Here is a 22,392-nt window from a genome sequence, read left to right as displayed (position 1 = left end):
GCTGTAGGTGTCCTTGTTCATAGCTGGACTGGATAGCCATTAAGGGTCCCTTCCAACTCAAACAATTCTATGATTCTATGATCTTTTCATTTCCCTGCAACTCAGAAATCATCCCATCACTTTGCAACCTAATGGAGAAACTGTGCAAGAGCACAAATGTCATTTATCTCCTCATAGCATCTGCTAGTTAGAAAAGAATCAGAGCAAATGAGATCTCCTGGGCCCGGGAACCTGAGTCTGGTGAACAAACCAGAAAGGTGCTTCCCAAAGGGCTCTTTGCTTGTAACATGGAAAGGATGTGTTGGAAAATCAGCATAGGCAAAAGAATCTTCATGAATTAAGATACACTTTCAGAAGTATTATTGTGGCTTAATCTTGCTAAATATCATATTGCTGGAGGCCAGGCATCCTGTTTTGGTTTTTTTTGTTTGTTTGTTTGTTTGTTTTTTAAAGAGAATTTATGGACAGTTTGTCTTAATATAATCTCCCACAAACTTTTATGGGAGCATTTCATTTAAAGCAGTCTGTGATCTGCATAAACATTACCATGGTATTAGGATAACTGAGCTCTGAGTTGAACCAGAAGTCATGTGGGAGCTTTATTTGGGATATTAGAGTAGTACAGTTCAATATATGATTTTATTTGCAGTAGACTGCTGGGAATTACAGTTTAGTCATATGGGTACTTTAACAGTTGTGAAGTTACGAGAGGGCGACTCAATGGTTTTCATCTTGTAAAATGTCAGCCAACTGTCTAGTTACTTCAGATTATGAGATTAAGAAGTTAAAGACTTAAATCCGCAGATAAAGGCTGGAATTTGGGGGGTGGGAAGGTGGAAGAAAGGTAGACAGAAGAAAGAGAGAGGTAGAAAGGAATCTGCCAGCACTCCACAGCTCTCACAGGTGACTAAAAAAATGGCACCAGTTCCTCCAAATTTAATTTTCTCTCCATGACCCTGTGTCAGGTTCATTCAGTTTACAAGTCGATTTCATATTATTAATTGTCAGCCTTGAAAACTCCACTTGGGATCCACAAATCAAGTTGTGTATCTTTATGCCTCCTAAATCACCAGTAATGAAGATGCTGCCCTTTGTAATTTACCTGTCAGTGATTTGGAGATCCAGACCCAAATCCATCTCATTCAGCACTGCACTGCCTGCACATGCTCACTCTGGATCATTTCTGAAGAGCTGTTGTTGTTTTAGTGTGGATGAGGCTAAGATAGACATTCCCCAGGCCTCCTCATTTTTTATTCCCTCTACAAGCAGACTCAGTTTGTTGTACACATATGGCTGGGATGCTCAAAGGATCTCCGAAAAATGAGTCTCAAGAAAATGGGAAAAAAAAAAGCTCTAAGTGAAGGATCAGATAGGATTACACCGTTCTGCCCTGCTCTGTATGTTGACCATCTCAGAAGCAGAACAAGCAGGGGATGAAATCAGAAAATGACGAAGACAACTTGCCTTTCATAAAGCAGGGAGTTTCAGCATGTCCTTCCTTCACTAGGTTTTATTTTGCATGCATGCAGGAAGCCAGGCTTCTTTGACATCTAAATTCTTGGCCTTTTGCTACCAATAACTATCATTTGTTATTAGTAGAGAACATTGTTCTATTAGAAATCCATCCTTCTTCACATTCTGGACTTGCTATTGGTTTCATTTACACAATCATACAGTCTATTTAAGCTTATACTTTTAGGAAAGTGATAGTGCTTTACATTAGAAAGTGTCACTTGCTAGATTCACATATGGCAATTGCATGGTGAGTTGAAAAAGAAGCAATCAAGGGCTGTGTGTGGGTGTTTTTGATTTGTGTCTGAGAGTTACTGCCTCGCTGCCAGGTATAAAGACTAGAACAAACTCTTCTAGCAAAAATAACACTATTCTTGACTGTTCACACATAACTAAGATCAGGGATCAGATTTCTTATGCCAGTCATCTTTTTAGCCAACTACAAGCCCTGTGTATTGCAGCAGCACATCTAATTTTCACTGTCTGCAGTATAATTCCTGATAATAGTTCTGTCCCAGAATGACCATTCAGATGAGCAGAAATTATCTGATCCCAGAACTATTGTATTTATTCTCCCAAACATGCAGCAACTCCAAAACCCACTTATCGATCATAAGCTTGAAAATTCATCTCACACCACTTGACTGGGAAATGCTGACTACACGGGATTTGTGCTCAATGCATTCAGCAAATTCTCGGGATGGTGCAGCCAGGAAGAAAAAATTCACCATATAACCATGAAATGTCACAGCAAACTACCTGTAAAGGAAAGGCAGTTATGTAAGACTTCAACAGGTACTGAGTGTAGTCCATTTTTGTACTGAATCCAGAACCTCTTTACCAAAACACCTTCTCCTTTGCAAGTGGCTCCAAAGAGAACCTTAATGGATTTAAACAGCTGCAGAACTGAAGACATATACATTCCTATGATCTTCACTGTCTGTCATTTTTTTTTCCCTGCCCTTACAAAGGTCTAAAATAACAACTGTAGTACATTAGACAAAGCAATCTTGATGTAACTTTCATCTCAGGAGTTCCCTGAGCACCTGACAGTAGGATGCAGGGAGGCATGTCAGGATAGGGATCAGCCTCTGACACACTGTAGCAGTTATCATTTTCCTACAGGCTTCCCAAAATTGGTACAGTTATGTTACTCTTCCTCTGGGAGACTGAGAAAATACACCTTTGACAGTCATGTTTTACATCTTTCTCCCTTGCTTTTCAGCATTTTAGCTTAAGAACCTACATTGTGTAAAATACTACATTTGCCATCACAGCTAGAGTCATTCTAGTACATAGAATGGTGAAGGGGGATTATTTATTTTCCCGTTGAGGACAAGAAGGCGTCCTTGCCCTCCTGACTTTCACCCACTAAACTCCTTAATCATTGCTGAACTGCCACCAAGGCAATTTTCTTAATCCATGCCATCTAATTCTATTCTGATGCCTTTTAAATATTTGGTCTCACCTACATGCTGCAGCAATAATTTTCACTACTTATCAATCACTGTAAGGAAGGTTCTTCCTTGAAGACCTGTAAGTTTGCTTCACAGTGAATCTCACTGGATATTCCTGGATTGTGGCTGCCCATAGCAACTCTTTACTTACTTTCTCCACGTGATTCACAGAAAACCTCTGTGGTACCTCTCACATGTCCCTCCAGCTACTTTTCTTCCCCCTAAACTGCTACTTATTCTCCTGCCATAAAAACTACAGCATCTGTCATATTCCTTGCCATTTTCTGAGCATTTTCCTGTCCTACTCCTTTCTGGATTAGATGGTGTAATCAGCATTGCATACATTTATTTAGAGACACAATGTTTGATCTCCATTTCTTTCCCAAACGTATCTACTCAGAGATATGATTTAGCAGAGGGTTGTTAGAGTTAGGGTACTATGGTTAGGCTGTGGTTGGACTTGATGATCTTTGAGGTCTTGTCCAACCTGAGTAATTCTATGGTTCTATGATTCTACTCTTTCATCATGAGGAAACTGAAACAATAGTTTATATAAATGTAGAGGTATATTTTCTATGCTCCAATAGAAACAGTTTGGTTACTGGGTTTCTGGGCTCAGATAAATGGGAAGATACCTCCATTAAAAAAAAGGAGAAAGAAATAATCTGAGGCAGTAAGCCTAGAATTTATTTTAAAAGAGAAGGTAGTGAGATAATGAAAAAGAAAAATGTATGCAAGCTTTCCTAGCACAGTGTTTTGGAGGGGCAAAAAATATCTTTTGTTGTCAAGCTGTGGTTTGAAAAAGTGTCACCGAGGAAACCATACTAGAAATTTAGGGTATGTCTATGCTGCACAATGCTAATTTACCCAGCTGAGCTCTGTGCTAATGCATCTATATTGTTTATAATACTCACAGCTAAGTAGTTTAGAGCTCTCTATGAAATCTCTTCAACAAATTGCACTACGCAGTAGAGAAATACATAATTATTTTCAGTCTTCAGCAGTGCAGAACTACTTGAAAAGGCAAGTAACACCAGTATCTCCTTTACACCATTGGAAGAGCAGCTGTGGTGTCTTTACAGGCACAGTGTGCTGAACAAACTTTGCAGAAAGCCCCAACCAGCAGACCAACCTATTCAGCCTGATACTGTATAGGTGAAGATGCCTACTGATTTCAAGTAGGACTGATCTTAACAAAAGTGCTCCCAAGCAAATTAAACCTGGGCATATGGGTCCTCTGCAGCAGTAAGGCCTAATATTGATAATCCCCCCATGCATAGAAAGCTATCTCTGCAATAAGCCTGTGCAAGACATTACACGATATGGGTGGCAGAGTTAGACACACAGGGGTATCATACCAAGAACTTAAGAGCATTGGACTGCATCTTAGAAAATAAATATAGCTGGAAAAGGGAGAGGCCTTAATGAGTTAACTCTGGTCTAGACAGAAAGTTTATTTCACCCATAACAGCAACACCAGTTTGTGCACAGACAGTGGGTGAGGAGGTCCTAAATCTTTTTCCAGAAAGGAGTCCCACACATATACAGCATCCTTTCTGCTCTTACCTAAAGCTCTTGGCCCCAAGCAAACCCCATCTGTCTTGAACAGGCGGGATGATGTGTCCCCAGATTCACAAGGAACAGACAACTCTAGGTTGCTGAATACCCTCTGAGAGTGTTCAGGGATGCTCAGAGCTGAGGGGTGCTTTGAGTGCTTTTAAGGAGCTCATCACTGAAACAGGTACAGAGTAATCACACCTCCTGGACACCAGCATGGCTATCTCCACAGGCCAGCCTGGGAGAAACATGGTATTAAATTAACAGCTACCCATGACACCCAGAACTGACATGATGGCTGATGTATTTCTGGCCTGATTTCCTGTCTGTCAGCTCCCTTTAGTGAATTTTCTCTCTAGCTAATTTTAACCAATTTTGAAAGAAGGGCTGTAGTCTCACAGATAATTATATTTTTATAAGTTTCAGGGATCTGGCAGCTGGAGAGAGAAGAAAGACCAAAATTAGAGCTTTCCATTAAGGAAAAGGCAGGCAAAACTTAGCTGCTATATATACACCAGCAAGCCTGAGATAGTCAACGAACCCATACACATACAGCTGTAGACTGGCATCACAAGTGTTCTTTCCTGTCCAACAGAGTTGTTAAGAAGGCCACAGAGATGAACGATCAGTTCATACTGGTGTATAGGTTGGGACACAAACTCACAGATGCCCAGGCTTAGTAAGTTCTGTTGTTCTCATAACAGTTTTGATGGGTAGTAGTAGAGAGCATCTACTGAAACCTAGGATGATTTGTGAAGGTACAGACAAAAATATCTACTTTATAAAAAGAGCAATGGTGACATCTCAATGATTACTTTTATTCTTGAGCATTCTATTTTTCAACACTGAAACTGACAATTATTAGAAAGAAAAGCTGGACAGTGAATTTGGTCATTATTAAACAGGAATTCAAAGAATCTCAGGCCAATCTTCTGTTACGCGTCGAAATGAGGAAAATTGCGTTTTGCCTTTAAATTAAAAGAAAAACAACGCTTCAGAAATAAAAATGTCAGTGCTCAAGGAAATGTAATAAAGCATGAATGCTTCCCCTTCAGCAGACCGCCTTCTACATGAGCAAGAACACTGAAGTCAATAAATTACTATTACCCAAACTTCATAAGTTCTCAGTGGATCAGTGGATGGCTTTTGCCAAGTATTTTATGTTGGAAGACCTCAGAAGAGGCTAACAAAGATTCACTGGGTGTGTGTGTATAGGCAAAGATGAGATCTACAAACTTTTTCAACTTTTGCTTGCAGTATCTATGTAGAAAAAAATGCCCCTTATGGAAAGGAGCAGTTCTAGAAGACAGTTCCCTGTAAGTGAGCTCATAAATTCAGGCCTATGGTTACTAAGCAGAATAAGTTTCATCTGCTCATTATCAAGTGCAACCTCACTAACAGGCTATCTGGAATAGGTAACTAAAAAAATAAAATGGATCAGTATCCAATATCCCTAAAACTTGGAGCTCATTTTAGAAAGTAAAAAGTAGATCAAATGGTGACAAAACAGGTGACATGATATGACAATGTATGCACTAGGTTGCATGAATTCTACAGGGAGTTAGCCAAGGAAGAGTGACAGGGTCCATGGAGAAGTTCCTTTCATAATGATTTGTCCCCTATCTGGAACATCACCCACAACCATAAAGAATATATAACATCACAATTTGAAAAAATTGAAAAAAAAAACCAAAAAAAACCACCACAAACCTGTAAAAATAAACACAAAGTCTAATTTATAATAGGGAGTGAAGCTACTGCTGAAAAGGGCTTTGTGCTTTATGGAAGGCAGGTCCAATCTTGGCTGCACTGTCCTACAACAAGAGTATGGGAGAAATGCCTACACTTGGGTACCACATCCCAAAAAAGCCTGGAAGGCAACATTAACTATCAGTGAAATTTGGGCTTCTAGATCGCCCAGTTACTGTAAATTTGGAGCCTGCATCTCATATATGTTACGTTTGAGTAAAACCATAAATTCAGTGGGCTGGGGACTGTCTTACATGTTTATTTCCTGCAGTGATCCCAAAATACAAATAGTGGCTCACCATCCATTTCCAGAAGAATAAAGACAGATGTCTACATCTATGGACAAAGGAGAGAAAACCACCATGACTGAGCTCGGAGTCAGACCGGAGGCGACTGGGGCTGTAGGAAAACTGTTAATTAAACTTTGCCTCTACTATTAATAGGGTGATGGAGGGTAACATTATCAGAAGGAAACATGTGCTTCAGTTAGAAAGTTGTTTCTTTTACTCACTTGGTTAACAGAGAATCCATCTGAGTACATCAGATTAAAATTACTATTATATGCTGTCATGAGGTGTCCTTGAAAGTAACCTATGAGCTTAACAACATACAGTATATGATAGCATTCAGAGCACAGCTTTTACTGTTCCCATACCTTGGAATAGCACCTGGTGACCTTGAATATTCTGAGCAGGGACAGAGGAGGGCTGTATTAAGAAGGAATTATTAAATATTGATTTCTTTTCTCTCCTGGCATTGAGCATCAAGATAAATGCCAGAAATTCATCTATCCTGTTGAAGCTCACCCGGAAAAGGTGCTTTATCAAGTTCTAGTGAATAGAAAAGGAGACAGGGACAAAGAAGCAAAAAAACTTCCAAAAATAAAAAGATAAAATAAAGTAAATAAAATAAGAATAATAAAAACAAACAAACCCTAAATCAATCAAGTCTTTGTCAGAGATCAGAGAAGATGCTTCAAAAAACTTCCTACAACCAGTAATAGGTCAGTCACCACACTACTCTCCTGTAACACATCACAGATCCATTCATTTATTTGTGAATGTGGCCCTAACATTGACACCACAGAAATGATTCTCTTATTCACTCCAAATCACCAAAGAAACAATGCATTGCCTCAGAGTTCAGCTGTGGATTATAACACCAGCATGACTTTGTCCAGAACTGGGTGAGTTCCAGGGCTGAAGGAGAGAGCCAGAACTTGCAACTGCACTGGAGCTGAGCTGCAATTCGAACTAGGATACAGTCTTTCTGGCACCTTCAAGGCTACTGGATCCACACAGCAAAGGGAAAGCTGGAGGACATTTTAATGATTTATTCAAGCCATAGTCAGGTTGCACACAGGTCTCTGCTGACAATGCAACGTGTTCCTTTGAACCAGGGCTTCATCTTACTGACATCTTTCTAGAAAACATGGGAACAACTGACCTCTTTGGAACAGTCGCAGCCCAAAGAGATTGCAGAGTTTTTGTCCACGAGAGCTTTAAGAACCCAACTGGATGAAGTTCTGAACAATGTGGTCTAAAATCATCACCTGCACAACTCTGAGCAATTCTGAGGGATTCGAGAGGGGTCCCAGGGGAGTGGGAAAGCAGGGAGTTAATCAATAACATCTGCTGATGAAGAGAGAAGAACCCTCCCACCCTCCCTCAAGTCCCTCAGTGAGACTTGGCCAGAGCTTTCCATAAGAATTTGTCAAGAACCACAGGGAGACACCTAGAAAGCTCTAGGCCGATGTATGCTTGATCTCCAAGTGTGGTTTGTACTATTTCAGGCTCTTCATTAAAGCAGATGTTTTCAGCTAGGGACCTCTAGTCCAACTTCCAAAGCTGAATACCTCCAACCGTGGAGATCCACAGCCTTTCTGGTCAACACCTTCCAATGCTCGATTGCCACACCTGCAAAAATCCTCATAACATCTGAGTGGACATTTTTATGCTGCAGCTTGTGGGTGTTGCCTCTCATCCATGTGCTCTGGACATTTGGCTGCATCTCTTCAGTAATTTCCTATTGTTCAGTTGCAGGCATCATTAGACCCTTCATTCCATACCTTTTCTGGGATGAAAAAAATACCACCTCCTGCTTCTTCTTGTATGACATATGACCCCACACCCCTACCTGTCCTAGTGCTAACAGCTTAGTCTGCAGCTGGACTTGAGTTATCAAGTGCAGGGTTGCCAGACACAGGAGTAGCCAAGTACCTCCATGTAATACCACTAAGTGCTTCCGATAGGAAGAGAAAGAGGGATTTCTTTTTCCCTTTTCTCTCCTTGTTTCTCTGGGCTTCCTATCAGCATCCCTGCCTGCCCAGCCAAAGCCCTGGAAACAACTGAAAAACTGGAGGACTCAAAATAGTTTACACCAAGGTCCAAAATATATTTTATAACTCTCACAGTCCCACCTTACTTAGGAGGTGGGCAAGCAAAGACATCAGTCAACAGATGGGCTGACATAGCATGCAGCATCCATGTCTGGTGAGAACTGTGACTAATGGAATACAGCAAAAAAAAATAAATGTTGTTGTATTTACTCTTTTGTGCAGTATCTGAACTTGCTTAATTCGTGGCCGGAGTACTGTAAAGTTGTAGTGTGAAAAACTTGGAAATGTCAGCTATGCAGCTTAGAAAACCTACACTGAATCAAAATGTGGACACTGCTTCAAATAGCAATTTTCATCGAAACCGTCCAGCCTTCACCAAGTTCCTCTAGACTGGTAATAATCTTTCTTTCTTCTCAGAGAGTGTAATGCATTTGTTCACTCACTCTTCCCTTTGAAAACTAACCAAGTGTTAACAAAAATTACTACTTTTGCTCCTTCTTCAGGTGCTGTTTCTATCACCTATATTCATAGAAAGTCATGATCTGCCCTATGACTAGCCCTGTTTATTTCTGGTTTGACAGAAGTGGCAAATTTTGGCCCACTATATCTGCATGTATCAGAAAGAGTGAGAGAGAGACAGCAAGATGTGGTTAGATTACCATGTATTCTCAGTAGCCACCCACATACGCCTGCACCCCCACAGAAGTCTCACTCTACACAAAGTTATTAATTATATTTTAAAGACCTAGAGATTTACTGAGCTGTTTTGGAAGAGCTGGTTATAGAACCAGTTTCATTCTCTCACTGCAACTGGTCAAATAAAAATTGAATTGTATATGTTTAAAAAAAAAAAAATTAGAATCAACTAAGAAGCCAAACAAGACCTATAACTCTTCTGCTTTTGAAGATACCAAGCCTTCTCCTCTGACTTGATAAGATGACCTGCTGCTTCCCACAGAGCTTACCAAATTCAATACATTTACAGCTTCCCATTTTTGCTCTAGCTCTGAAGCACCAGATGACCAGCTAGCAGCAATAAGCAAAAAAAGCCAGCACATTTTGCAGCCCATTCCTCCCATCTGGGCAACAGAAAGAAGCTTCTGAATATAGAGGGAACTAGGAGACTTCCAGGTACATGTGGCTTCTTGTCCATCTCCTGTGCTTGAGTCTTCATTCACATCCCAATAGCTCAACTTCAACAGCACCAGGGAAAAGTAGGAGAAGCTCAGACCACTACAGAAGCTCTTAGGCTGGATTTTTTTATTTTTTTTTTTTTTGGGTGGTAAAACAGAGTGCCTTTCTGCTCCCCATAGCACTATAACTAGTCAAAAAGATGTCAGAGGTGAGACATCTTTCACCACACAATCCAAAAAATCCAGGAGAACATTTTATGGTGGCACGCAACATGGTAACATGAAAACACCTTCTGCTTCCCCTGCCAGTGGGTGAGGCACTGCCATCAGCACATCTGCACAAACCCATTGTGACTTTGTGACTTTCTGCTGCCATTCATCTGCCATGGGATAACATCATCTACCTTTAGAAAACTACCTTTACAAGCCCCTGCTTTCAACCTCAGTACTCTATATAAGTCTATTTTCTTCAGCTGGCTCAGCAATAAAATACCTAATGATGTTGATGCCTGAATCATCACTGGACTCAGATAAATGGTCTGGGTCTTCCTCCGCATAACTATTGCTCGAGGCTCTTTGCAGTCTCAAGCAGGCATTAGGACCAGCACGTGTTCCCTGCACACAGTGCCCTGCTTCCTCTAAGATGTTTTGCAGCAAGATAAATTAGTCTCACCACCTACTCTGCTGCAAGTACTCACTCTTACTGGCACTTCAGAAGAGCACTCTGAGTGCAGTAGAGCCTCCCTCCTGGAGGTGTGGCACTGCGGGAAGGAAAGCAGCCTGGTATTGCTCTTAGAGCAAATAGGAAGGGATGTCTGCTCCTGTATTTCCATTAGAAGAGTCTCTTTCTCAAGCAGCACTGATTCCATCGATATTTAAGGAGAATCGAGGGGCGATCAAGAGTATTATTATATTAATACATATTCCTTCTCCCATCGTTTCCCCCTCTCCAACGTCAGCAATTAGAACGTCTGGTGAAAGATGCAGCAAGGAAACAATTTCAGGTTAAGCCCATCACGTACTGAGTCGCTGCCACAAAGCTCCAGCCTTCGACAGAATTCCTGGTGAACAGCGATGAAATATTCATCAGCTCATATTTGTAAATGGCCCAGCAGCACACTGAGTAAATGACCTCCGATGAAGCGCCTCGCATTAAAATGGAACAGCAGCCAGCTGAAGCGAGGGAGCTACAAACTACGCATGTTTTGTCAGCACAGACAAGCAGCAAACACAAACAGAGAGAAATCTAGTTGGGCTCATCATCCTGACAGGGAGAAACAAATGAGGAGCCAGCCCGTTTGCTTCAGAGAGACTCACCAGCAGCGCTTATCACAGAATCATAAAGGCTGAAAGATCACTGAGATCACGTAGTCCAGCCATAGCAACCCACGCCTGTCACTGCTCTAAACCACATTCCTCAGTGCCACGCTTGTCATTTTCATGAACACCTTCAGGAGCAGTGACTCTGCCACCTCCCTGAGCATCCTGCTCCATCATAACATGCTTGATGTGGCAGGAGGTGCTACGATCACCTAAGCTGAACGTTCACCCCACATGCGTTGCTCTTGGCTGGCCATCAGCCATGCCTCCAGACCTAGGCCAAGGGAGCCAGCCCCTAAGATGGCGAATACAAGCCCTCACCCTCAGAGCACGCTGGGCAGAAGCCCCACAGTTTGCATGTCCCACCTTGCATTATGACATCCCTTATGGACAGGGGACAGAGCAGGCTGTGTGATGGGGCCGTGCCTGCTCTCAGTCTGTGGGTACAGCACAGCGATGCTTTTGGGAGCAGAACAGTGGATTTTCCTCCCTGCTTTCCTCTCTCATCGTTATTCAGGCTGCGTGATTTCCAAGGAGGTTGCCAGCGTTGCACTGCACCGCTTGTGGTGGTGGTTAATCCTCGTACGGGAAAGCTCCACAATGGAAGCTGTGACAAGAATGCTAAATAAATTAGGAAAACCTAACACGCTGCCACAAGCCCACGCAAAATGCGGAGGCGCCCGGGGTTTGCCTCCTCCACACCTTCTCCAGAGCTCTTTCTTGTAATCGAATAAACCCCCCCACCAATGTGTTGCCCCGGGGCTTCGCAGCAAGGTGCTCTCCCACCGTCAGAGCCGGGATGGAGCTGCTGCCCCGCCCGCGGTATTTAGTTATTAATTAACCGCGCTGCGCTCAGGCTGAGCTCCCTTAGCAGAGCCCTGCGGGCAGAGACGGCCGCAACTTGGGCAAACAGCACCACCCGGCGCTTTAAGTTGGAAGCTCCTTTAAAGATCACCTAGTCCAACTCCCCTGCAGTGAACAGGGACACCTACGGCTACATCAGGTTGCTCAGAGCCCCATCCAGCCTGACCTTGGGTGTCTCCAGGGATGGAGTATCCACCACCTCTCTGGACAACCTATTCCAGTATCTGTAAGAATTTAAAAAAATAAAAAATAAAATCAACTAAGAAGCCAAACAAGACCTATAACTCTTCTGCTTTTGAAGAAGAATCTGTAAGATTAGAGTATCTGTAAGATTACAGTATCTGTAAGAAGTGCATCATCCTCAAAGGGATACCAAAGTGCTCAAAGCTTTGACAGGTAAAAAACAACAAAACAACTCAGCCTTTTGTAACAGAGACCTCCCAATTCCCACCTATGCTCATGCTACAAAGTTTCTGAGCATCCCACATGAAGATGAGAATGGAGCACCTAATACAAAAGATGAATGAAAAAAAAAGAAAAAAAAAAGGAAATGAGATTTTATTCCCCATCATGGCATCTGCATTAAAGCTTAATAGCAGCTTGTTTCTACTATAATTGTGCCAGAGTCATTCTGGATTTCGTTTTCTTTATGCACCTTTCCCTAAAGCTGATATACTTGGGGAACAAGAATGCACAGAATGGCGCTTAAATGCATATGGCAGAGTCTCACTAGTTGCTGCTAATGATGTCAGAGGAGGTCAGGTGGGCACAGAAGTATGAATTATCCCTATGTTTGTATGTTTTTTGTGTGACCAGACAATACCTAGGAGAACTGTAGCCTTCCTAGGACAGTAGGGACACAGAAAGCTAAGGAGGAGGAGTGCCTTATTTACTTCCATCTCAAATCTCTTTGCTTGGAAGCCCCTCCTCAGCCCTTGCCTTTGATGTTACTGTAAAAAGAGATTGTGGCACTAAGGGAAGTCAGCTTGCAGCAGCATTGGTTCATGGGAAAGCCTGCAGAAACCACCTCCAGGCACTTCTGCGAGTACATTTCTATGCAGGGCTGTCAGTTGTGCTGCTCTATTCTGAGCATAGAGACATGGAGCAAGATGCTTGGGGTGGATTTGCTGGCAGATCAGTAGGGACTCATCATATTGCTGCCAAATTCATTTTCTCATGTGACCTGATCTTGACTTGGAACGTGGATTTCCTACAGAGACAAGTTTGAGCAGTGCCAGGAATTTGAAGGCCAGGTGGTCTGCAAAGCTTCTCCCCAGGCTCTGCGATCCTATTTCCTCACGTCATTCTTTCCAGCCAGCACAGAGCTCGGGCTGAGGTGCACACATCAAACCAAGTCCTAAAAACCAATGCAAATGTTTCTTCTCACCACCACCTATCCTCTGGAAGAGATTGCGACAGAAGTGGGAGGAAAGACAAGCACGTTTCTGGGAGACAGATTCAAACAGGCTTTGACCAAGACTGCAAGTGAAACTTTTCTCTGCCAGAGGAAACTAAAGAAATCCCACTTTTCCATCTCAGCGACATCCAAATCGGGCTTAGCTTGTGCAAACTGTCAAGTCCTTGCTAACTCGAAGGCTGTATTTACCTCTTACCAGGGAAGGAAAGCCATCAGGATTTTCTGAAGAAAGCTATCCACAGCCACACTGATCTCTTGGGACAAGAAGATCCATGTATTAATTTTAGATCTCTGGCAATCCATACACTGGAAATAACTTGTGGCTCTGATCCATACTGACTTCTATTAAGGAAAGAAACTAAAATGAGCTGGAAGCTCTCCCGGATGATGCTCTCTGAATATCCATTGAGAAAAAGCAGCCTACCCTAATACACTACTCTGTTCCATCCCTAAGAAACTCTTATTAAAGAAGGAAAGTTTAGCTTCCTCAATAGGCTCAGTGACACTTCCAGCAATGTAAGGTAGTATTAGGTGAGGATCTGGACCAGTGCTTTTCTCACTATATTTTTCCGCAGCAGCAGCCGGAGGTAATGTACAGATTCTTAATCTTGTACTGCTAAAGAAATATCCCTGTAGTCCAACCTGTAACACAGAGCAGGGACTAGCTTTCTCATCCTAAAATGGCTTCTGTCATTCCCTCTGGAAATGTTAGAGAAGTGGAAATAGCCCTTCACATGTATAAACCCATATCTATAATTGCTGCCTTGTTGGCAAAGCCCTGTCACAGATTGCACTCAGCTCCATCCCACCCTCACATCAGATGCAATCCACACCAACCTGTGCCTGTCAGAGTGCCTGCCTGAGGTAGTTGGGTGGAGAAGAGCTCACTGCAGTTGCACACCCAGGAGGCTGAGCAGAGAAAAGATTTCAGCAAGCCTGTAAAATTCCCCTTGACTGAAGCCATCTCTGCACCAATTCTTTGCCGTGCTCGCCTGAGAAAGTGATGTAGCACATCCTTCCCCACAGCTAGGAGCAAGAAGATGGTACTAGGCTGTGCTCCCTCCCATCAGATTTAGATTTGGCTGCAGCAGTGGAGCTTCCCCTGCACAATCAGCAATATTTAATACAGAGGGAGGCGTATCTTCCATTGAAGTAGTATTTGAAACAGAACAAGCTTCCAAGAAACTGACCTCCACACATTCTCTATAATTGGCATCACGCTGAAGACAAGTTTCAAACCCCCCATGTTTCTACAAGCCTGAGAATGGTTGAATTAACTCAGGAATAGTATCACGGGGAGCATCTGCAAACTCCCTTACCAGACAACGCTTCGGCTGGAAGAACGTAGCTGGAAGAACGTCAGCAGCAGCTATCAAATTCATTTGCATCAAAACCGCAGCTTTTTTGGCAGTAGGCTGACCAATCTGAAATTCAGTCTCAAAATCCATTAGAATCCGGTTTAAACTTAATCCTCCTTCAGCTCTCATTCCTTTGCCCTTGTTTTCCGTGCATTCAAACAAATCCCATCTCATCATCTATCAGTCAGGTCTGGAGGTCTTGGGTACCAAAATGGAGAGTTTGAAAGAAGGTTGATGAAATCTTGCCTAATTTAAGTCCTCCTTTCTTGCCTGAAAGAGTTGAGATGGTTGATCTCAATATCTCTTGCTGGCAAGAGACCTCTGCCTTTCAGTTGCTCCCTTTTGCACAAGCTTCTTTCCATATCTGCCAGCATTTGATTGAAAGAATATTTTTTAAGGTTTCATGCCAGGCCTGAGTGGAAGTCAATTTGATCTTTTAAGGAGAGAGAAATTATCCATGAAAGGTGACCCAGAAGCACAAGGGCATCTTGCTTGTTCATTCTTCCCTGCTTGTGGACCATTATATGAGCCAAAACCAATCTGAATTTCCAGTACTTGTGTGTCTACAAAATTTCATACACTTCCACTGTGTGCATCTTTTTTTTCTCTAGGTGTATGATATCTATGGATATAGCTTTCCTGTGCCCATATTTCACAGAATCACATACAAACACAATCTGTCTGTAAGGCCACAAACCTAAACCTCAACTATTAACCAGTGCTCTGCTGAGTCTGCTTTGTCAGAAGTCCCCGTGCTGTATGGCTGAGCACTTCCCAGGCACTGAAAAGAGCTTATTCCACAGAGCCACTTCGCCGTGAACACAGAGGAAACTCCATTAGCCAACACGGAAAAATGCTCATTTCCAGCAGACTTATGACAGCCAGCACCACACCCCAGTCCATCTGTCCTAGGCATGGGTAGCTGCTGTTCCTTATTGCCTAACCAGCACCAATCTGCATCGATCCAAAGTGGTACACTGGCACTGCAGTGCTGGCAATCAAACTCACTCCATCCAGGAGGGCACAGGGGTTTGGTACAGAGCACTGATCCACTGTGATCCTGATTGCAGCACCAATGTAAACACGTTGCCTGGCTGAATTGCTGCTCACAAGTGCAGTTGTGAAGCAGAACAGAAGAGTGACTCTTGATCCAAGCTCATACAAAACCATAGGCTGTTTTCTCAGGTAAATAAGGTTGCCCATCAAAGCAGTTTCTCATCACATTGCTGTTGCCGCCATGCACTGAGAGGCAGTAGACAGAATTTACAGCACAGCAGCGCAAAACACCTTCTTTCTTTCCTTTGAAATATGATGTTTCAAAGCTTCTCCCACTCTGAAAATCATCTGAACAAATGGAGAACAACCTGTGGTAGTTCAGACTCTGCTTGCCCAGGTGAATCATAGAATCACTGAGGTTGAAAAACACCTCTAAGATCTTCTCATCTAATCCAACCATCAAACCACCTCCACCAGGCCTAATAAACCATGTTCGTCAGTGCCACGTTTACACATTTCTTGAACACCTCCAGGGATGGTGGCTCTACCACTTCCCTGGGCAGCCTGTTCCAAAGCATTGCCACTCTTTCTGCAAAGAAATTTTTCCTAATACCCAACCTGAATCTCCCCTGGAGCAACTTAAGGCCATTACCTAATGGATATAGGTCCCTGCTTTGAACTCTAGCTTCATAGTACATCAAAAAAAAGTTCATCAGCTATAAAAGCTGTATTGGAAGGGAAGTTTTTCTCTAACCACAGAGCTTTTTCCTGCTGCTGAAAAAATTATCCTGCTAGCGTGCACATTCCCAAACTGTACTAGCATTCTCATTGGACTCAGTAAAGTGGTATTTTCTGAAAAGAAAAGCATTCACTATGAAATTCCCACCCTACACAAAACCTGCCTGCCACGGTAACAGCTCCATGCAGCCCCTGACAGGGACTGGTGGAACCGAGGAGGGAGATGCAGAAGCGGATAAAAGCTTTTCTCTTTGCATCAAAGCTGTTTCTGTTGCTTCCACCCCTCCTACATTTTGTGAGACCACATGACTCAAAGGCCAGAATTTCTTTTCAGTCTTAGGCTCATGTGCATTTGCATCAGAAACATGTAATGCAAACCACCAGTAAATATATGGATAGACCACTGCTTCTGCTCTGGGTGCTACTAAGTCTTCTTCTCTCCTTCCTGTTCCCTTTTTCCAAAGCACACCCAGCAGCACTCATCCGAGATTCATTCTCAAGCACTAACTCCAAGTTTGGATATGCGTCACCATAGCCAAATGACAAGTATAGCTCTCCAATTCAGAGAGCACCAGAACAAGCTTGTCTTACATTTCCTTCCTGCATGCAAACAAAAGGACAGCGTATCAGTACCATCTTCTTGCCCCAGTCCTACCACAACCAAGTGTTTTTTTTACTGTTCTCCTACTATATCTGGAAGGAAGGTGACAATGAGAAAGGTCCATGCAGGAGACAACCTAGTTCTTTCCTTGGGGCTGAGCACAAAGTTTTCACCACTAGAGAAAGGACCCTGCTACAGCAGCACAAAAACAAAGGCAGTAAAATAATATAATGACATATGAAAGCTGAAAACCAGACAACTGCTCACATCTAAATACCACCTGTTGGCTTCATTCCTAATTTTCAAATGCCTCTATTGTGTTGCCAGAAGTCTATAAGCTCGAAAAACCTCAAATCTATTCATCTTATCTTCCAGTGCTATAAAAAAGGGGTTAAATACAGGTTTAGGAAATATTCTGTGTTCTTATATGAAAACACCAAATAATCACAGCATGCATCTTCGATACACCGGACACTGTAAATATAGGGATTCAAATATTAACATCTAAAAGTATTTAGCACGTTTGCTTCATGATACCAGATACATTTTGCCCTTTCTTCATGACTACAACACTTTCCTCCTGGAAAAGCTTAAGTTTTAACCAGAAGGAAGCTGTGAAAGGCTTTGCTTTTGTACATACCTAGTACAGATGCAAGGCTTTTACTGTAGATTGATGCAAAAACACACTCTTCCACTTTGTAGCAGACAAACCTGAAACCTTTAATCTATCTCATAGAGTGTAGACTCTGGATGGACCCTGAATAGTCACAACAGTGTACAAACTTAAACATTTTCCTGAATTTCTAATATAAATGCCAAAAGAATGAGTATGTTCTTCCTTTTCCCCATACCAAATGAGTATGTTCTTCCTTTTCCCCATACCACCAAGTATTCCCTTTTCCTGAAAGCTTCAATTAAAAATGAAAGAAAAGAAAAAGAACAACAAAAAGAGATCAACTAAAGTTAGCAAGGTGCCTGACATAGTAGTCCACTACTACTTGAAAGTGTATCAAAGTGACTGAGACCTGGCTGATAACAAAACTGCATGGGCTTATGTCATACACCAACAGTGTTGTACAAGGAGCAGGTATTGCTGAGAAGCAGCTCAATCCCAGACAACTGCAAAGGGCCTGTACTGAGAGCCTGCCAGGGCTGGGCAATGCTCAACTATATGATATGCAGAGAAAGCATGGAACAGCAGTCCCACCTGTAGATGCCCCTTGCTTCCATTCAAGGCCAGGCTGGATGGGGCTCTGAGCAACCTGATCTATTGGGAGGTGTCCCTGCCTGTAGCAAGGGAGATCAAACCAGATGATCTTAAAGTCCTTTCAATGCAAACCATTCTATGATTCCATGAAAGAAACTCAAGAGAAAATCCTATTGCAAAAATGAGGTGAAGTGTTGTCCAGGTGTACATTTGGAAAAGTTTTGCAGATACAACTACTTGGCCAGGAGTATAGAAAAAAACATACCCAGAAACATTTTGGCAAAAATCACAGCTGTATGAATGCCCGTAAAAAGCCCCACCAGTCTCATGACTAGCTAAAGCCTCTGCAGGGAGCCCAGAGAGTAATTAGAACAATTCAAGGGAAGGATGCTGTATAACACAGAACATGAAAAATATGTAGCTTTGTTGCTCTGGTATGCAGGCTGTGCTTCAGATATGAAACTACTGGCACTAATTGGAGGCAAGTAGAGGAATCAAAGTTAGCATTGCCAGTATTAATAAGGTAATTGCAGGGGAGTTTAGGGATGTAGTCTTAGGATCTTAGGAGACTATCTGTACCATGGCGACCATATCAGTAAAGCTACATATGGCCAAGACAGCCTGAATAATGACACTAGAAACAAAACAAAAATTTGAGAATGGATGTAGAAGAAATAAGACCATTGCTGAAAACTTTGAGGTGAATTGCATTTTTGCAAGGAGTTCAGGTAAAGAAATGCAGGTGTTAAAGACAGCAAAAAGGTGGGTTCTACAAAATAAGAACGGGGGAATAAGACATCAAATCAGGTAAGGAATAAATGAAGCACCTACAAACAGTTTCTCTATTAATAGTATCTATCGCTAGGCTACTTAATAGTATGTTGATTAACCAATAAACAACTCTGTCTGTTTAAACAGTTATGACTCAAGCTTGCAATTTAAAAGGGGAGAGATGGGCCCTGAAGTAAGAAGGAACAAACAAAACAAACCTTCTTTATTGCTATGCTTCTGTACCATGTAGTAGTACCAGTACCATGGGGCTGGTACTGACTGTTGTTAAGAAAAGCTATAGAAGGGAGAGGCTGGTGGTATAAGCTACTGTTTGGGGAGGATTTGCTCCTGTAAATATATTAGCAATCTTTTATCTGCAAGTCCAAGAAGTTACAGATGTTGATGAACCTTTGTCTGCTTACTAGTTTGTGTCTTTTTCTCTTGCCATATATATTACAGATGTAAAAATCTTGATAAGTAGAAAGTGGCATTTTCACCCTTTAATACAGAAGCATCAAAACAAGGTGAAGAGTGATATAGATACATGAAGCTACTTCTCTCTTCAAGTAATTAACTTTCTTTACAGGCATTTTGATCTGCTTATTTCCACGGTCAGAGCCTTCAATCAGATAAAGAAACATGCTTGTTGGCCAGCTAAGCAACCTGCTAAGCAGAATTCCCACTGCCAGCGCTGATACCACTTCGTTTAAATGCAGTTTCTCATCCCACAGGCTTCGGCTGTTTGAAGGGAAAGCGTTCTCAGAACAGATGGAGTTGGTAATAACGCACTTTCTAGGAGATACAAGGATTACACAGGGAATAAAATGGCGAAACAGCGTCTGGAGTGCACATTGTAAACTTAAACCTTCTGAATTTCCTTCCCGCTGAAAACAACATGGTGGGGCAAACTGGAAGGTAACAGCTTTCCAAAATGTGAACCATCATGGCTGTTTCCCCTCAGAACACTGGCTACTGAAACTATTGAGACACGTTCCAACCTCGCACCCACAAAGAAATCTTGTGACTTGTCATTTTGAGTCAGTGTCAGGAGCACTGCCAAAAAAAAGAATGAAGTAGCTGTCTCAAAAGAGCAAGAGAGAGTCTATGCAACAGACAGGAAAATGGTGCAGGCACTTGCCTACGTATAATGGTGCTTCTGAGCTCATCTACAAAATCACATTGGATTTCTGCTACACCAGCCATCCTGCTTCCATTTAAGTAGGAAGGCCCATATTCAGACAGCCTAGCGTTGTTCTACTTTCAGGCTTCTACTTTTTTCCCCCTCTTCTCAGCTCTTGTGAGGCCCCATCTGCAGTACTGCGTCCAGGACTGGGGCTCCCAGTACAGGAAGGATGTGGAGCTCATGGAGTGGGTCCAGAGGAGGGCCACTGAGATGATCAGAGGGCTGGAGCACCTCTCCTGCGAGGGAAGATTGAGGGAACTGGGCTTGTTTGGCTTGGAGAAGGCTCCAGGGAGACCTCATTGTGGCCTTCCAGTACTTGAACGGAGCATATAAACAGGAGGGGAGGGCAGCTGTTTAGAGGGGTGGATAGTAATAGGACAAGAGGGAATGGTTTTAAAGTGAGACAGGGGAGGTTTAGCTTAGATATCAGGAGGAAGTGCCATCTGGATAGGGTGGGGATAGGCAAAGTGAGACAAAACCAAGACCAATGTCCAGGTAAGCCATTCCCATCCAGACCTGGGCTCCATTTTGCCCAGTAATCTGTCTCAGTATTGTTTATGAACAGGCATGCAGGGATGAGTAAGAGTGGGGTAAGCATATACAGTACTACTTACATGTATTTTCCCAGTTTACAATTATTTTAATCTCAAGAGTGGTCCTGAGCTTAATTTTGCTTATTAGTGATACCCTCAGTCCCACTGGATGTCTCTTTCAAACATTTGCCCTGTCTTCTGTTTTTCTCAGTTCAATGAGCGTTAAACTGATGTTTTAAGGAAATGCCATTGTATCATACCTTAAGAAAAGAATAAAATATAGTGGTTAAGTTCTCACAGCTCTGACCTACAGCACATTTTGTAAGAAGTAATTATATCCAGTTCTGATTCCCTTCACAGACTTCAGTGGGAAGGGACTTTTACTTTATACCATTCAAATTTAAGTTCATTACAGTTATCCTGGACATTGTCTCTGTTTAATAGTCTCTATGCAGTTGCATTGCTCCTGTCAGCTCTTAGCTGGATATCACCAGAAGTCTGGTCAAATCAGACAGATCCTAACCCAAATCCCGTTACGTGACTATCACACATGCACTGTGTCTAAAGACAGTTGCCTGAATTCTCACCCTGGCCCTGGACATGTAACTTACCATTATGATAGTATCCAAAACATGAAATAGCCCTGAATCTCGTTATCCAAAACAAGATTTCTTGGACTGCCCTGAATAAGCTTTTAAATATAGTACATCGTGGCTGAAATCTTGGCCTCCTCTCTAATCTTTGGGATTACTTTTATTGTCTTAATTCAGGCAAGGATTTTGCCTCAGAAAGAACTCTACTGTTTAGTATTATTTTATAATTATCTTGTTAGATGCCTTCCTGTTTGCTAAAGTACATCAGCTTTCTCTTCTTCAACTTCACTCAGTGACAGAGCAAATGATACTTGCAGATCTCAAGCAAGAAAGAGTGAGGTGGCCAAAGAAATCTTTTATCCAACTCTGTCACGCTACAGAGCCAATTTCTCCTGTCTGCAGCTCAGAGAACACTACTGCAGACATTGGCTTTAGGGCTGAGTTTAGCCTGTAGGTTTTTTCCATTTAATACTTTGTCCAGAAAAGTCCTTTTTGGCAACTGCCTTTTGAAATCCTATTCCAAACCCAGGGTCGTAAAGTAAAGAAGAGAATTTTACAAGGGATGAGGCAAGCCTCCCTGCTTTCTTTACTGATAATTCTTTGCCATATGCATCAGCCACCAATTCATGCATGAAGTACTGCTTTAGAAAAAAATAGCATGAATGACCAATGCAGTGTCAGAATTGGGCAGTTAAATAACTAGGAAAACAGAAGGAAAGAAACGTTTACTTGACTGGGTTTACTCTTAAATAGTACATTCCTAAGAACCACTGACCAAAATGAATGAGATTGCTGCCTCTAGCAGAGTCAAGCAGAAAGGATTCATTCCTGAAAGTTTCAAGAATTGGTTCTCTGGTGCGCCAGCTTTTTTTCAGACAAATCTTCCTTCCCTCCAGCACACTGATTTTTCACCAAGAAAAATGCACAAACCAAACTGGCCACCTTGCAACATTTGGTCCCAACTTTGCATGATTAAAATGGGATGATTTGGATTACATTTTGCAGCCAGCAGGGCTAAATAAGCCTGTCTGAAGTCCTGACCTAAATGCTTTGACTTCAAGAGAA

The 22,392-nt window shown here is 42.3% G+C and overlaps 1 protein-coding gene across 2 annotated transcripts in view; it reads right to left on the bottom strand.

Moving 5' to 3' along the window:
* Window positions 1-22,392, bottom strand: part of F13A1 (coagulation factor XIII A chain) — a 208,662-nt gene that overhangs the window by 119,993 nt on the left and 66,277 nt on the right. The gene's annotated exons all lie outside the window — the stretch shown is intronic.

Source organism: Coturnix japonica, chromosome 2 (assembly GCF_054131305.1).
Source record: "Coturnix japonica strain WE chromosome 2, WE-NBRP24, whole genome shotgun sequence".
In the NCBI taxonomy this organism is placed as follows: domain Eukaryota; kingdom Metazoa; phylum Chordata; class Aves; order Galliformes; family Phasianidae; genus Coturnix; species Coturnix japonica.
This window is presented reverse-complemented; position numbering and strand designations above follow the sequence as displayed.